Below are 18,226 nucleotides of genomic sequence, written 5' to 3'. Positions count from 1 at the left end.
AATGAATACCCGATTATCATCTGCATTTCTTCTTGGTGTAGCAATTTTAATGGCCAGTAGTGTAATTCGCAAAAAGAACCTGGCAAGGAGTTGATTTTACTTCCTGGGGCGATTTTGTTCTTTGCACAGCAGCAGCCGGAGCTCTAGGCAAACAGCGGGCAAGCCGATATGGTGTTGGATCTCGCCCAGGCGGCAGTCACGGCGGCTGGTGTTCCGTGCCGAGCCACGCAGTCACGCGCCCGCCATTAGCGTAATAAGTTGAGCAAACACCGACCCGCCCTGCCGCATTAACGGCCTGCGCTGCCTAGCAGAGCCTCGTTTCCTTACCGACGAGCACCTTCGGTGTGGGGCGGCCTTCGCCCCAAATTACTCTGCGAGGCTGGGGACATCAGCAGTCGGTATTCCAGTTCGCGGTTTAGGTTTCCGTACGTGAATTGGTAAAAACGGAACCCTCATAGGCTCACTTTGTTTTTCGTCTGTCTCTCTGACTGTCCAACTGTTTCCCTTTCAGACTCGAAATATTAAAAACAAATTTTTTTGAATTATCTTGTAGCCATACAATGAGACTGAATAATGTGAAAAACAAGTGATAATTACACTAACTGAACACGTACGAGGTGGTTTCAAGTGGAGCTACTGCGCATTGAATATTGATCCTTCCGGTGGCGAGGTAAAATGCAGTTCCTTTGTGCAGTTAGGCATAGAGCTACTTGACAGAGAGCACACTCTCATCTGCTTCTGTGAGGTTCCTTCTCTGCGCTACAGTGTACACAGTGTCTTGAGGTAACATTTATTGCTTCGCTTCTCTTGAATGTTTTTCAACTGGAACGACAATTTTACATTTTTACTAATGCTTCTATCCTCTCACTCTCCGAAATTTCTTTCGAAAATCGAGATCACTGTCTTCAGCTAACACATCATCTCCACTTACATCCCGGCCGCGGCGGCCAAGCGGTTCTAGGCGCTTCAGTCCGGAACCGCGCGACTGCTATGGTCGCAGGTTCGAATCCTGCCTCGGGCTTGGATGTGTGTGATATCCTTAGGTTAGTTAGATTTAAGTAGTTCTAAGTTCTAGGGGACTGATGACCTCAGATGTTAAGTCCCATAGTGCTCAGAGCCATTTGAACCGTTCCTCTTACATTGCTACTGGTAATCTGAGTCGAGATTAGAAGAAATGCTTTCCAAAAGACACGCCGGATCTACCTCTTCCTTTATTTTGCTATTGTACATCCTGTGAAACTGTAAATACACAACCTGTCACAGCTAGTCGTGTTGCCCTCTGAGCCTCAGTGGTTTCAAAAGGAACCAAGATATAATTACGAAAATAAGTACACAAATTTACTTATTATCGCAATACTCAGACTATAAATGTGAACAGGACAGTTTTCGGTACTTAATCCATGCGCAAAACAAGCTTTACAGAGACAAGATTAATCACAATTTGAAGACATGGACAATCGTGAACCGCATACAAAAAAATTGTTGCTACGTTTGCTCGTCTAGCTCCTAAGATTCGAAACATATGAAGTATTCCAAGCTGGTAGATGGCAGTATCTACAGGAGACCTAAGGGGTAGCAACAGATGTAGCTACTGTGTATATGCCACGAAATCAGAAAATCCTATGTGGCTTCAAACGGAACCACGTCGTCTGAGAGGGTTAAGAACTTTTTTCCTCAGGAACAGGTATAGGCATTAAGTTGAAATTTGTGTCACGTACTAAATTATACGGTCCCAAGCCATTAAGTCAAAGCAATCAAAAGATACTGCCATTTGTGTCACTTATTTAGAAACTCGCGAACTCACTGAGCAAAACCTATATGTTACTTAACGTTGACCCACGATCATGGAATTCGACATGAACCGAGGGTTCACAGCCGGCTGGTGTGGCCGAGCGGTTCTAGGCGCTTCAATCTGAAACCGCGCGACCGCTACGGTCGCAGGTTCGAATCCTGCATCGGGCATGGATGTGTGTGATGTCATTAGGTTTGTAAGGTTTAAATAGTCCTAAGTTCTAGGGGACTGATGACCTCAGATGTTAAGTCCCATAGTGCTCAGAACCATTTGAACCATTTGAGAGATCACAGTAAAAGTAGAGGAAGAAAATCAGAAAATAATTAATATTTAATTATGTCACATGAAAAACTATTTTTTGCCATTTGTTGTCAGTATGTCCGTTTGTTTCCTAGAAACGAGGAGAGGTTTCAGTTTGAAATTTATGTTAAGTACTATGGTCTGCGGTACCTTAGTGGACTAAATAATTTAAGCTCTAGATAACTGCGCTCAAAAGATACGGCCATATATGTCACATATTATGATACTCACGAAATCAATCTACAAAATCTATAGATTATCCATCTACAGACATGTCGGCTCGGTGTTCTAGCGGTAAAGCGCCTATGTGGAAAGTGAGAAGTCTTGGGGTCGAAGTCTTCACCTCTCAACTATGTGAGAAGTCGAAGCAACAACACGGGGTCGGGACGCTCGTCGAAGTGACGTCCAATACAAAGACTTCCGGTGTGTCATTTAGCCACACGAAGTTATTATTGTCTATATGCATAGCTCAGAGCTCGAATCCTGCTCGGACCTGTTCGGTTTTTTTTCCTGTGTTTCGGGTGGAGGTGGGGTGGGGAGGGGCCATGAATTCTCTGTTTTGTTGCAGCCTACCATGACCTCCTCACATGTGCCACCTTCTTCCTCTCGCAGCGCTTTTTACATCCAACGCTCTCGATTATTTGTTTTTTAAAAAAAAATGGTTCAAATGGCTCTGAGCACTGTGGGACGTAACATCTGAGGTCATCAGTCCCCTAGAACTTAGAACTACTTAAACCTAACTAACCTAAGGACATCACCGACATTCATGCCCGAGGCAGGATTCGAACCTGCGACCGCAGAAGTCCCGCGGTTCCGGACTGCAGCGCCTAGAACCGCACGGCCACCGCGGCCGGCATTTGTTTTTATTCCAGTCTCTGCCTACACATACAGTTTTTGACCCCTACGGATCCCTCTAGTACCACGGACGTTATGCCCTGATATGTGTCCTGCCGTCATGTCCCTTCTTCCACTCAATGTTTTCCACATATTCCTTTCCTAGATGATTCTTGAGGACCACATTTCTTATCCACCCACTTCATTTTCAACACCCTTCTGCAAAACAACATCGGAGACGCTTTCATCCTCTATATCTCCATAAACCACAAACCACTGTAAAATGATTGACGTTGAGTACATTGTACGACTGTTATCACATAACTATAACTTTCCCAATTTGTTTTCCAGGGATGATGTTGTAGCTGTGAAAGTTCATTCTGTAGATCTTCTTTTCGTCGTATATTCAGCTGCAACAAGTACTTAAAGAAGTTTCGGTTAACATTAAAGTAAAAATACTAATTACTAATTTCGATGCTCGAATAATATTTTATTCACAAATTGAATTGTAACAAATCGCTTTCTGGTCGCGTGATTCTAACTGTCCTGCTCTTATTACAGCCCAATTTCAATAGACTACAAACTACGCCGTATCAGTTTTGGCGCCTGCACGAAATCTACAAATGCTGACTGCTTCATTCGATCGAATTTCTCATTAATATTTTTCGAATTTAAGTGTACCTAACATCCAACAGTTTCTGATTTATTATAATTTTGATATCGATTTATAATCTACTCATTTATTTTTGTTCAGATTTTGTTTTAAGTCTCACAACAGGGACATATTATTCTATGGGGCACAATATTCGCATAAATATATCGAAATATCACTGTTCTGTGTTACAAACCACATCAAAACTTTGCAGTCTACCAAATTATGCAAGAAATTTCAGAGAACTGTCCCAGCTTTTCCTCCGTTACTGTTAGTGTCCTTGCTTCTGATTCAAATCTTACCAGTTGTCTAAGTACTGTTTTCTATTCTGTTATGCTTGATATTTTACTCAATGCTCTTGACTTAAGAAATTAGCGTCCTTAATAGCTTCTGTTACCACAAATTATTTGTTATAGTTTTATTTCATTTGCCGCCAGATTGTCTTCCGTAAATAGCGTCATATTTATAATAGCAACAACTGATAAACTAAATAAGTTTGGCGTTCTTGATATTCCAAATGATATGCCTAAAAGATACTCTGGTATAGTGAAACACCTTTCAGACTTCGGACTCTAGCCAGCCATGTAACAGAAGTTTAATGTATTTTCTTATTCCATTTTGCAACCATAGCATTCCCTTCATATATGCTGCAATCTTCTTCTGAAATTACAAAAAGTACTCCGGAAAAGTAGGATTTTTCCAAATGTGAGAAACTGTTCCAGGGACAACATGGTCATTTACCTACGAACAAATATTCTGTTCACTTTTAAATCTTTTGCCACTGAGAAACTCCTCTTAATAGCGTTTTCAGTAATCTGTGTGTTACATTATTAGCGTACTACACACCAATAACTAGTAAGTGGATCAAATTAAGAAGAAATGTTATGAAAAACCAGTTATAAGTTAAAAACATTTTAAAATAGAAGCTGTTGGGAACTAACACAAATTTCCATTTTCATGACTAATAGCACTTGTTCCATGGTGAAAGACCTTCTGTTTCAACGTGATGCAAGCCTAACAAATCATGGCTTAACTGTCCACCCGTTATAAGCTGGTTTTAAAAAACAACGCAGTTTTATTCGCCATGAAGCTCTGTAACTGAAGAATTAACAACATTCCCTAAATAGTAGTTTTAATATATTATGCAGCACTTAACCCGTAATATTTACTAATGCTGCACGAAACACAACCTCACGTCCCGGAACAACGAAAACAGTAGAAAACACCGGATACTGCTTATAATGATCTCTAGTGCGTCTTCTTTCTTTTGATTCAAGACTCGGGCACTATATTGAAACACTAATCAGGAAGTATTGTTTGCTGGAAGGTACGCTAGCCTCGAGGCACAACATTCTCCTCTGTAGTATTTCACCGCAAAGAAAGCGAAGTGAGGGACTATCCACAACGCACAGACTATGAATACCTGGATTCGATATTTTCCTAAGAACAATAGATCATTTCTGATTTATTGTAATGAAAGTCATTTTCTTTATAACTGTATTATTTGTATTTTATTTTGAATTTATCTCGTATATGTAAGTCGATTGCAAGACAATGTTGTTTCCCCTTCAGATACCTATCTGACGTGTTTCCAGAATAAATAACGAATAAATAAAAGCTAAAGGTTCTGTGGATATGTGATACGAGCCGGTTCCACAAAAACACTTCTAGCTGGCTCTCTTGTCAGCAGGCGACAACATGGAAAACAAACCTGCCTTACGTGTCTGACAAGCGACGTGTATCACGCACGCGACTTCCTCATTACGAAATTAATTACAGTCACTTAACCGGATTTCGTGCTGTGTCACAACAAGGACGCCGCATCGTCCTACACAACTGCCTGCTGAAACTTCACCATAGGTCAGGGCACCCTACAAACTTAGGGAGAACGCCGACGGAGACCACTGTCGTTAAGTGATCGCTATTTACCAATTTGTGGTGTGGCTCTTCTCCGACAGAATGTTATCCCGCACCGAAATGTTTCAAGCACTGAATATGACATCCATTTTGTTGCACTACTTTCTGCATTACAAATTAGAATGTTAATAATGTAACTCGGTGAACAATAGCCCGACCATTACTTTCTTCGTTAATGAGTTGGATGTTCCGTTTCTATTCCCTTTGTGATTTGAAGTAGGTGTAGATTACGCTCATAATGTTTGGATCCATGTTCGGTTACAAGGTGCAACGCCATTTCGTTATCATCGAAGACTTTGTGGCTTACTTGTTATTGTAATGTCAGTTGACTACGTACTTTTAAAAAAAAACGTAATGTATAACGCACAGGAAGGCGAGAACACCCGTAACTATTCGGCTCCACTATTGGCAAAAAACCACTGCTACAGTGACAGCCGTAAGATACCCAACAGGATTTAAATTGGATCGAATCCTGCCTCAGGCATGGATGTGTGTGATGTCCTTAGGTTAGTTAGGTTTAAGTAGTTCTAAGTTCTAGGGGACTGATGACCACAGCTGTTAGGTCCCATAGTGCTCAGAGCCATTTGAACCATTTGAACGATTTAAATTGGATCGAGCACATAAACAGGAAAATAAGATCCACTCAAAAATATGAAAGAAATGCTATTCATCCACTGAAGAAGATCGATTCTTGAGTATCTGAGTATTAGTCATTAGTCTGGGACCCTTATCGTGTAGGATTAATAGAAGAGAGAGAGTTGAGCACTTCGTGGCGGGCCACGTCAAACCAGTCAGAAGACTTATGACAAAAAAAAAAAGATGGACCAACGAAGAGAGGAACATCTTCGAGTGAGCACTACAGTTTTAAGATACGCTCAAATAACGCTAGTTGCAGTCGCTACAAGAGATGCGTTGAGTATCTCGGAGAGATTTACTGTTGTAATTCCGAGGCCGTACATCTTTAAAAGACTAGAGTAACATGTTACTTCCTCTCCCATATATCTTGAGAAATGACGACGACGAGAAAATTCGACAAATTACACCAGTACCGAGGATTGTCGATACTCACTTTTCCCGTTCACTGTTTCCGGATGGAACAGGGAAAAGGGGTAATGATATTCGTGTCAGAGGTATCCACCACCACACACCAACAGGTAGCCTGCCCGATGCAGAAGTAGATGTCTATACAGATGTTAAAAAATGCGAGACAAAGTTTTAATACTTACCTTACCATTTAAGAGTGTTAGATTCTAAGTCGTAAATATTTCCTTGAAGTTAAATGGCTTGTCCTTTCGTCGATAAAAAAATTGCACTGTGAAGAAAAAAAATTGTCACATTTAAATGGATGCAAGTATTTACTATCCAGTACTATTGTACATCTCCACCTAAATCACGGTGTGTGGTGGAGGGTACTTGCTGTACTACTGTCACAAAATGGCTCTGAGCACTATGGGACTTAACTTCTAAGGTCATCAGTCCCCTAGAACTTAGAACTACTTAAACATAACTAAACTAAGGACATCACACACATCCATGCCCCAGGCAGGATTCGAACCTGCGACGGTAGCAGTCGCGCGGTTCCAGACTGTAGCCCCTAGAACCGCTCAGCCACCGCGGCCGGCACTACTGTCACACTCCCCCCTCCCTCGGCCACCAATCCACCGGTCCTGCTCTAATCGCGAATGGTTCACGGTTCTTGGGAAGAACGACTCTCGGTAAGCCTCTCTGTGAACTAGAATTTCTCTGACGTTTCGTTCATGGTTCTGTCGTGAGAATGAAGCAAAATATTGTCTGCTTCTTCTAAGGTCGTTCGCTCTTGTTGTTTTTAGCAATGAACTGTGTACCAGACCAACAGGTAGTACATGCATTGAGCAAAAAAAAAAAAAAAAAAAAAAAAAAAAAAAAAAAAAAAAAAAAAAAAAAACTAGATCTTCCAATGAAAATTCCAAAGGATTAAAGGATTACTGATAGCTGAAATCTATTATTTACAATAAGCCACAACGTGATGAAGACCTCTCTTGTAGCGGCTGCCACTGGAGGTAGCTGAGCGTCTCTGTGACGATTTCACGCTCTCTGAACTTCCTGAGGATTCTTCCAGTGAATCTCAGTCTGCCATCTTCCTTACCCGCGATTAGTTTTGCTGTCGTTCAACCTCGGATCGCTCTGTAAACCTACTCCTAGATATTTTATGGATATGACTGCTTCCAGTGATAGTTCCGTAATCGTATAATCATGCAATATAAGGTCTTTCTGTCTCTTTATGCGAAACACGTTGCATTTCTTTATGTTGAGGGTAATCTGCCAATTAACTCTGAAGATGCCCCCGGTGAGAATGACGTGTTATCTTGTGTTTTGGTAGAAACTCTTCAGTCCAGTTGCACAGCTGATCTCATATTCTGCACGCTCTTATTTTCTTTATTAGGCGGCAGTCAGTCAAGTCCACACCAAACGTTGTATATCGACAGAGTATCAACTCCGATAAGTTTGTGCTGTGTGCTGCCGTCCAGGAAAATGCGCTTGAAGGTAAGTAATAAGTGACACCTGACACATATAGCACAGGTAAAGTGTAACTGGGATCGTCTGTCGTGTAGAGTTCCCGAGGGGAAATCGGTAGAGCGTTGAGTTTTCGTACCATGGGTCCTGGATTCGAGCCCTGGTCATCTCCATTTTTGTACTGTAGTATATGTGAGAGTGTTGTATGGAACAACTTGATGCTAACACGTAAAAGGACAATTCGGTGTTCATAGCAATGTTCTATTGACAGTCCGCTTTCGCTTCTTTTATTTACAGTATCAAACCTATAGAGTACATTTGTAGTTTCACAGAATACACATAAACAGCCTGAACAGAAGAATAGTGAAACTACTACACAATACGTGAGGAAGTATTAATAGTAATAATAATTATTCTGTAATATTACTCTTTTATATTCTTCATATGTGGTACAATCGGTACGTTAGAACACATCGTCCTGACCTGTAGGCTGCTGAGTAACCTATGGCCAACTGAACAACACAGAAACACATAACACAGTACTCTGTACATAAATAGTGCACAACGAAGACGCTTGGAACACGCTTAACGCTTTAACCAACACAGAGTCTTCAGCTCTATACACTCAGTACCCAAATGAGCAACCATGCCACCGACTACAATATATGCAGCATTAGGACAAATTCCGCAGGGTAGATAAACAATAAAGAAAGGTGCACAAAAGTCAGTAAGCACATGAAACGCAATCCACACTACAAACACAGACTATAAACATAGAAGGCACAGGTACAGTATGTGACTAAAAAATAAAACTAATAACAGGCAAGAAAACATAAAGAGACGTAAATAGTAAATTTTGACAGTGACCGTTGATTGTACGACAAATAATCACTTTCAATCTGTTTTCTAAGCTAAATGGATATACACTACAGAGCCAAAGAAACTGGCACACCTGCTTAATACCGTGTGGAGCCCCCGCCAGCACGCAGAAGAGCCGCAACATGACGTGGCATGGACTCGACTAATGTCTGAAGTAGTGCTGGAGGGAGTTAACACCATGAATCCTGCAGGACTGTCAATAAATCCGTAAGAGTACGAAAGGGTGGAGATCTTCTCTGAACAGTACGTTGCAAGGCACCAGAGATATGCTCCATAATGTTCACGTATGCCGAGTTTCGAGGCCAGAGGAAGTGTTTAAACTCAGAAGAGTGTTCCTGGAGCCGCTCTGTAGAAATTCTAGACGTGTGGGGTGTCGCATTGTCCTGTTGAAATTACCGAAGTCCGTCGGAATGCGCAATGGACATGAATGGATGCGAGTGATCAGACAGGATTCTTACGTATGTGTCTCCTGTCAGAGTCGTATCTAGACGTATCAGGGATCCCATATCACTCCAACTGGACACGCCCCACATGATTACAGAGCCTCCACCAACTTGAACAGTTCCTGCTGACATGCAGAGTCCATGGAATCATGAGGTTGTCTCCGTACCCATACACGTCCATCCCATCGATACAATTTGAAACGACACTCGTCCAATCGGGCAACATGTTTTCAGTCATCAACAGTCCAATTTCGGTGTTGACGGGCTCAGGCGAGGCGTAAAGCTTTGTATCGTGCAGTCATCAAGAGCACACGAATGGACCTGCGGCTAGGAAAGCCCATATCGATGATGTTCCGTTGAATGTTTCGCAGGCTGACGCATGTTAATAGCCCAGCATTTAAATCTGCAGTAATGTGCGGAAGGGTTGCACTTCTGTCACGATTCTGAACGATTCTCTTCAGTCGTCGTTGGTCCCGTTCTTGCAGGACATTTTTCTGGTCGCAGTGATATCGGAGTTTTGATGTTTTGCCGGATTCCTGATACTAACAGGACTCTCGTGAAATGATCGCTATCGCAGAAATGCTGTGCCCCATCGCTCGTTCGCCGACCATAACACTACTTCGAAATACACTTAAAATGTTGATAACCTGTCATTGTAGCAGCAGTAACCGATCTAACAACAGTGCCAGCCACTTGTTGTCTTATATAGGCGTAGCCGATCACGGCGCCGTATTCTACCTATTTACATATCTCTGTATTTGAATACTCATGTCCATACCAGTTTCTTTGGCGCTTCAGTGTTTAATTATTAGAATGGCACGTACATGGTACATCACATAACCCAGGGCTGCCCAAATGCTGCACAGTGTGCAGACGTGCGAAAGTGCTGCACATGTGCGCACGTGTGCGACAGCGAGCGACAGCGACATCTGTTATTAGTCATGTGTCCTAAATGAACGGCGGCGGCTCCAATTCCCTGTTTATGTGGTACAAGCAAGAGCGCAACATACCCAGTCTCGTTTGCCCCTTGTAACCGTAACCTTAACAGAGAAGTACTGAGAAATGGCAGGTACTGTGAAAAAGCAAAGCACGGGATATCTATGTTCTCAGTCGTTTAAAAATGACCGGGAATTGCAATTCTTTTTTGTAGCCGTTGGCAAAAACTCAGTGTTTGCTGTGCCGCCGAATAATAGGCGGCCAGCGTAAGTTTTCAATTGAAAGACCCAACAATACAAATCACAAAGACGAGTGTAGTGTACTCAACAGTGAAGAATGGCCAACAAAATTAAATGTCCTTAAGAAAATGGATGAGACACATCAGCTCGATTATCATTGATCATGACCAGTGATGACGTGTTTGGATTTATTCCTTTCATAATTAAAAATTATTATTTACTAACTGTGCGTTATTGCCTCATTCTGCTCCATGTTACATTATTATCAGGAAAGTTTGTAATTAAACCGATTGTTCCAATGTATATTTACAATTAGGTTTTTTTTTTAAATGTGTGAAGGGCTACGCTTAGCTGAAGTCGATAAAACATAACATTCATCTAATTGTCGGTTATTATGCAGATTTCAGACGGAACTGATGAGAGATATAGCAATAATGGTATCGAAATAACAGGTGATCATCGAGAGGTCTGCGGTTATCATTCTGTTCAGAGGTCGGTGAGACAGAAATTATGTGGGTGTAACTGAGGGCACCGAGAATTAGTTATAGGAAACCTTGCATTGGTTTAATGTTATTTGAAATCATGAATAAGGTTCGTTGGAAGTCGCTAAGTGCTCTCTTTCTTAAATACTAGATCAAAAAAAACATTACGCGTATTTACGTGCCGTCAGTCGAGCTGCCTTAATAAAAACCCACGGTTGTTAACTGTTTTACTTATATTACTGGGTTAAACTGTTAACATAAAAGTAGACGTCTCAATGAGTAGACTGTGACAGTATTTTAAATGTTTAATACGCGAAATACCTTCCTATGGTTGGCTTGCAAGCTGTGGAAAGAGCACTAGAATGCGCCGGTACAGAGTATCCCAGCAAGTGGATAAAGCGACATCTGTGCGTAGAAACATGCACTACATGAACGCTGACGGTTGCGGCGTGCACACTGTGACCCGGAAGTTGCACATGTGCAGGAGCACGGCACGCGTGCAGAATTTCTGGCCGGCCCTGACATAACCAAAAGATGCATAACTTAAATTTAACGTTAGTATTATAATAATTAAGATTATTGAGGGTCCCCGGACGGCAATGGCTTTTTGAACATGCCGAGACTTTCATCCTCGGACGCCTAAGGTGGTGGGACAAACCTCTCTTGTCCACTCTGTTCTTTCATCTTCTAATTTCCTTCCTAAAATTCAAATACCATGTTTTGGTCTTCCACATTTTATACTCATTAGGTTTAAGTATAAAAACTGCATTACAAAAACAAAAAATAAGGAAAAAATAGAGAAAAAAGAGAGTCCGCCCCTTCGTGGCCAGGACGAGTGACCTGCATGCAGTTGTTTTGCATTGGGATGGTAACCCCAATGCTATGCACAATAGCGGTTGCAGCGGCTAAGAGAACACTATGATCGGCAATAATTAATTAGGCAACCGACCACAAAGAACACAGCAGCATTAGAAAGTAATAAAAAATTACGGGAAGATCCCATCCTCACACACACCTCTTTCGGTAGCGGACGTGGCCATTCTGCAACGCTGGTGTCGGTGTAACGATTAACACAAACAAAGCACCGTAACGCAACACAAAGCGTCCAACGCGCCTAAATCGAGTAGAGTAGCACTCGCAGAAAAGTAAAATGGTGCGAGAAAAGTGGTCATAATAAGGATCCTGGTCGGACACGAGCGACAGACCTTGGATACCGACGGATTAGCTGTGGTCGCCGAAAGGACGTTTCCAACATTCCGAAGTGATCTGCACGAAACGGCCATCTGCAGTATATAAAGACAAATAAAGTTTTTAATGCGACTCTGTCTGTTTTAACTATTCGGCAGTTGGCCGTCTGGTTTTAAACTTTCTTTGCTTTCTGCGTTTAATTTGATTGGGAAACAGTTGAGATTGAACTTAACATATACATGGATGGACATGAGAAATGAAAGGTTGCAATAAATTTTTCATCTGTGATTATTACTTTACATATGAAATATTCTGTTGCAGATTAATCTTTACACACCTTTTACAATCCCAGCTACAAATGGCGTCTGTCATCGACTTACGACAAATGAAGACTACGTAAGAGCCTAATGCAACGTCACGGGTTCCTCTCCCATTCAGTCCGTGCAAAAGACAAGCGATTCTAATACAATATATTGCCTATTTATATCTTAACTAATTCTTGTACAGTCTTTGTCATTTTGATTACATATCGTTTCTTCTGTGGCGGTTTTCACATTCTCCGCCACAGATAGTATTTCACACTCTTTGAATAATAATTTATAATAGCAAAATTTATAATTATATTTTTCCTCACAAAATTAAGTGTCCTTTTGAAATTCAATTAACAGGAATACATATAAAGTATTCGTTACAGTGAGCATTATACATCGAAATGTTCTTTTAACTTTCACTGTGGATGCGTGCTGCCAGAGAACAAGTTCTACGCCTCCATTGGGCCAAACAATACGGAAACTGGACAGAAAGCGTGTAGTGCGGGGCGACGTGTCGCGATTTTGTCTCTCTCAAAATGATGCAGGTGGATGCGTGACTGCTCCGTTACTCGGCAAGCAGCGGCGGCGGCTCGCCTTTGACGTGCGACGCTGCCCCTTCGACGAGTTCCGGGCCCAGGCGCATCACCACACTCGAATTATTCTTTCAGCGAGGGAAAGGTGTCTGCCTGCGCGTAACACTAAACCAGCGACCTGTGTGACCTCCAGCCTCAGATCCTAAACTGGTCACGAGGGCTGGACAAAAATATGGAAACACCGCGAGAAATGCATGCTCGAACATAATTCCTTAGTACTTCCGTATCCCACTTCTTTGCGTATTGATTCTTCCTGACTAATGTCTTGAACTTCAGCCTACTCTTCATCACTACTATGTTGTGATCTGAGTCTATATCTGCTCCTGTGTACACCTTACAATCCAGTATCTGATTTCGGAATCTCTCTCTGACCATGATGTAATCTAATTGAAATCTTCCCGTATCTCCCGGCCTTTTCCAAGCATACCTCCTCCTCTTGTGATTCTTGAACAGGATATTCGCTATTACTAGCTGAAACTTGTTACAGAACTCAATTAGTCTTTCTCTTCTTTCATTCCTTGTCCCAAGCCCATATTCTCCTGTAACCTTTTCTTCTACTCCTTCCCCTACAACTGCATTCCAGTCGCCCATTACTGTTAGATTTTCGTCCCCCTTTACATACTGCATTACCCTTTCAATATCCTCATACACTTTCTTTATCTGTTCATCTTCAACTTGCGACGTCGGCATGTATACCTGAACTATCTTTGTCGGTGTTGGTCTGCTGTCGATTCTGATTAGAACAACCCGGTCACTGAACTGTTCACAGTAACACACCCTCTGCCCTACCTTCCTATTCATAACGAATCCTACACGTGTTATACCATTTTCTGCTGCTGTTGATATTACCCGATACTCATCCGACCAGAAATCCTTGTCTTCCTTCCACTTCACTTCACTGACCCCTACTATATCTAGATTGAGCCTTTGTATTTCCCTTTTCAGATTTTCTAGTTTCCCTACCACGTTCAAGCTTCTGACATTCCACGCCCCAACTCGTAGATCGTTATCCTTTCGTAGATTATTCAATCTTTTTCTCATGGTAACCTCCCCCTTGGCAGTCCCCTTCCCCTCCCGGAGATCCGAATGGGGGACTATTCCGGAATCTTTTGCCAATGGAGAGATCATCATGACACTTCTTCAATTTCAGGCCACATGTACTGTGGATACACGTTACGTGTCTTTAATGCAGTGGTTTCCATTGCCTTCTGCATCCTCATGTCGTTGATCATTGCTGATTCTTCCGCCTTTAGGGGCAATTTCCCACCCGTAGGACAAGAGAGTGCCCTGAACCTCTATCCGCTCTTCCGCCCTCTTTGACAAGGCCGTTGGCAGAATGAGGCTGACTTCTTATGCCGGAAGTCTTCGGCCGCCAATGCTGATTATTTATCCATTCCTAAACGACTGAAAGCTGTTTTGAATGCCTTCAGTTTATTTAGTGGTTCCATACTTTTGTCCTACTCCACCTCCTACGGAGGTGGTTCTGCGGTCTTTATCGTACCATCACTTTCACTTCTTGTATGACGTTACGGAGAATACGAAGAACGATGCTTATGTCAATATTCTTCTACATCTTCATGATGACTATACTACTGGACACTCTTGTCTTCCAAGATGACAATAGCGGTTTTTACACGGCTCGAGGTATATCTGACGAACACTCAGATACCCTATCGCACCCAGATGTCCCGCTAAGTCATCTGATCTTAATCTCGTACAATATTTCTGGAACTATCTGGAACACCAGGTGAAACGTGGCAATCAGTATCCTGGTGACTTGGTTGCTTTACGTGATTTAATCATCGATGCGCGGGCCAGCATACATGAAGAACCTTTTGGACCCTCTTTTCCTTCCGAAATGAGGCCACTATTGAGAATAAAGGCGGTGTTACATGCTATAAGTCTCCTGGTGAGGACTAATCTTTTGTTCGGTGCGTGTATTTCGAATTAATTTCTACTGCTATTCACAAGAAACCCAATAAAACTGAAACAAATATTGCGGGACGAGTTCCATACATTGCACTACATCCCAAAAGGACTGTGACAGTCACATCAGCGTCGTACATAGACAACAGTTGCTATAGTGAATGTATCCGGCATTATCTCAGACTTGAGCCACTGAAGTATGTACAGTAGGCCCTTGCGTAGTGAAGACGCTGTGAAAACCGTACGAGTTCTTTCAAGCCGGTAAATCCCCCATCTGATGCTTCACAAGACTACTTGCGAGTTATGACTCCTTTGTCCCTCGCAGCCCGGACGGTCTGCGGGGATTACCCGAGCGTTTGCTTTATGTGTGAGCGCTAAGGGCGGAATGAGCTGTGGGGCCGAGAATGCTCGTCGATTACGACCTGCCGATAAGGGACGGGCTTTAATGTGGAGTTGGGCGATTCCCTTGGTTCGCCTACTGCTTTCTTTATATCCGAGGCAAGTACTTGTCGAAAGGAAAGATCAGCTAGAATCTCGCTCTTGGTCTAGCCTGCTGCATACATGGTGGAATCGTGAGTAGCGGATAGAAGCTATGGCAAACCAAGTTCTGTCAAATCAGTTAACTTATTGCAGAATCGAGGAGCTCTGACTTGCTCTTCTTTGTCACCTTAATTTTACATTTCTTTATTTTTATGTTATATTCTTTTCCCGTAACATTTTCAGTTTTATTTAACATAGCTTCAAAGTATCCTCTTGTGTTGAGCGCCCACCAATAACAGCCGTCTCGTTTTTGTAATAATTAGATCTTTATCAGTTGTCAGATTCTGTAGTGTATCCCTACACAAGACATTTTTCCCATTTAGTATGATGATACAAAATTATATACGTATTGTTACCTTTCGTTTCTCCGTAACTAATTTTAAAGGCAGTCCCATGTTAAAGGCAATAGTCCTTCTTTGGTCTCTCGTCTTCTTTTTTTTTTTTTTTCAGTATCCAAATTGATCATCTGAGAGTGCGGCTTCAGATTCTTTTTTGTATTCGGTTGGGGAAGATGAAGGTTATTGCTGTCGATGGACAATTACAATAATTACGATAAGCGTTCGACAAATTCCAATTTTCAGGCGTTCGTATTCATGGGAGTGGGACTTTTCCCAAAAATTTTGATACGAGATAATTAGTCACTTATCGTATTAACTGAAATAAGTAACATTCAGACTACTGATGCAGTTTAAATATTATTATTTCTTTCTCTCGCGTGCTAGGATCTGCCTTAATTAATTGAATCAAGTTTTCTCTTTAAAAACACCTCTTTATTAACACCATAAACGAATGATTTATTACTGAATTTTCTTCGCCCTTTCCATCACGCTTCTAGGCTTCACTCACAATTTGCGTTATTCTCACTCTTGACGTTCATTCTAGTGGCCATCTCACGTTGCCAACATTGCAAGGCCCAAATTTCCGTCTCGTGGCCGAGAAATTGCTCCAGCAAATATTGTTTTTTGCTTTTATGTTGCTGGATAATATGTGATTCAGCTATATGTTGTTTTGTTTTGAACCACGAAAGTTGTTTTTACATTAACCTTCCGTTTTGTTCCATTCACTATCTCCCCTGTTTGCAATAGATTCATCTTCAGGCACGAGCTTCAGTTATCGAAATTAACAAGTATATCTTGTTGCTCTGTTATCGAATCGAACAAGTGCATTCTCGTTGCTGTACCGCAGCGTTCACTAACGTCGAAAACACGAGGGTCTCCGCATTTTTATGTGAAAACTCCAAATGCTCTTTATACCAAACAAACCTTACAGACATCACACATCTGTTTTCTTCTCTCTGTCCAAGCATTGAATCCCGACTGGCGGGGTCTGCTGGTTAATCGGTTGTGGCATATTAATTGTAAGGGATGGCTGGATGCCCTTCCTGTCGCCACCCCATAGCCCCCCCTGGGAAGGAAGTGGTGTACCCCAACTGTCTGCGTCTAGTGTAATCCATGGAATAGTGCGAATGTGTTCAGATGTCTGCGATCCATGTAACTGAGGCGGAACGTGGGGACCAGCCCGGTGTTCACCTAGCAGGACGTGGAAAACAGCTTAAAAACCACACCCAGGCTGGCCGGCACACCGGCCTTCGTCGTTAATCCGCCGGGCGGATCCGATCTGGGGCCGGCCCGCCTACCCGAATCCAGGAAGCAGCGCATTAGCGCTCTCGGCTACCCTGGCGAGTTACACATCTTTTTTCTTCATTTCTACATATTTGCAGGCCTCTATCGCCAGAGGGCTCCGAATTGTAGCGTACAACATGGCGTGTGTAGCGTAATTTCGTCGGGGCGTGAGAAACAGAGTGGTTTGGTCGAGTTCATCTACACACGGAGCACGCTCTCCTTCAGCATGATAAAGCGCTGTGGCATGCCCAGCAATCCGACGCCTTTGGTTCATTGTCGTCGACCATCCTCCATACAGTTCCAACTGTGCCCCAGCCCAGTTTCATCTGTTTCTGAAACTTAAAGAAAGTCTTCGAGGACTTCACTTTGATAGTGATGAGTCGGTGCAAGCGGAAGTGAGGTAGTGGCTCCGTCAGTAAAGTCAAACACTGTCGATGACGGTATCAACAAACTGGTCTCTCGACGGGGGAAATGTGCTCTTCGCCAGGGTGACTAGGTGGAGAAATAATGGTACACGAGGTTAATAAAGTTTGTTCACATGAAAAGCCTTAAGACTTATGCATAAAAATCGGGAGCACTACTTCCTAGCACCTAGCTGAAATCTAAAATGTATTTGATGGAACAAAAATGTTTCTGAAGAAGCAAAGTGACCCGCGGAAGAGGATACGCCACAAGAAGAAGTGGGTAACCATGACCAGGGGCGAAAAAATCGAGTTCCCGAAACAGCCTGTGCTATTTTTATGCAAGCAGAAATGCGGATTTCAGTACTGTGGCAACTGCACAGAGTCGCAAACCAGACACTGCGGCGGTCCGATCGGGGCCTAATTGCAGCCGCCATTTCCGCGTGTGTATCTGCATTAAAAGCCAAATTAACGCCGCACTGCTAACTGCTTCGCGTGACAGGGGTAGGAACTGCTGGCTGCGGTTTTTACGCGGGAGCGCGCAACACGCACCTCGCCGCATTCCACGGGTTCCCGCCTCTCACTCACTCACTCACTTTTTTAATTTTTTTATAGGAATCACGCACAAGCACTTCACACAGACAGTTGGGCCGCGTTCATTATTCAATGAATGTGAAA

The sequence above is a fragment of the Schistocerca cancellata genome, chromosome 2 (assembly GCF_023864275.1).
Source record: "Schistocerca cancellata isolate TAMUIC-IGC-003103 chromosome 2, iqSchCanc2.1, whole genome shotgun sequence".
In the NCBI taxonomy this organism is placed as follows: Eukaryota; Metazoa; Arthropoda; class Insecta; order Orthoptera; family Acrididae; genus Schistocerca; species Schistocerca cancellata.
Note: the sequence above shows the minus strand (reverse complement) of the source record.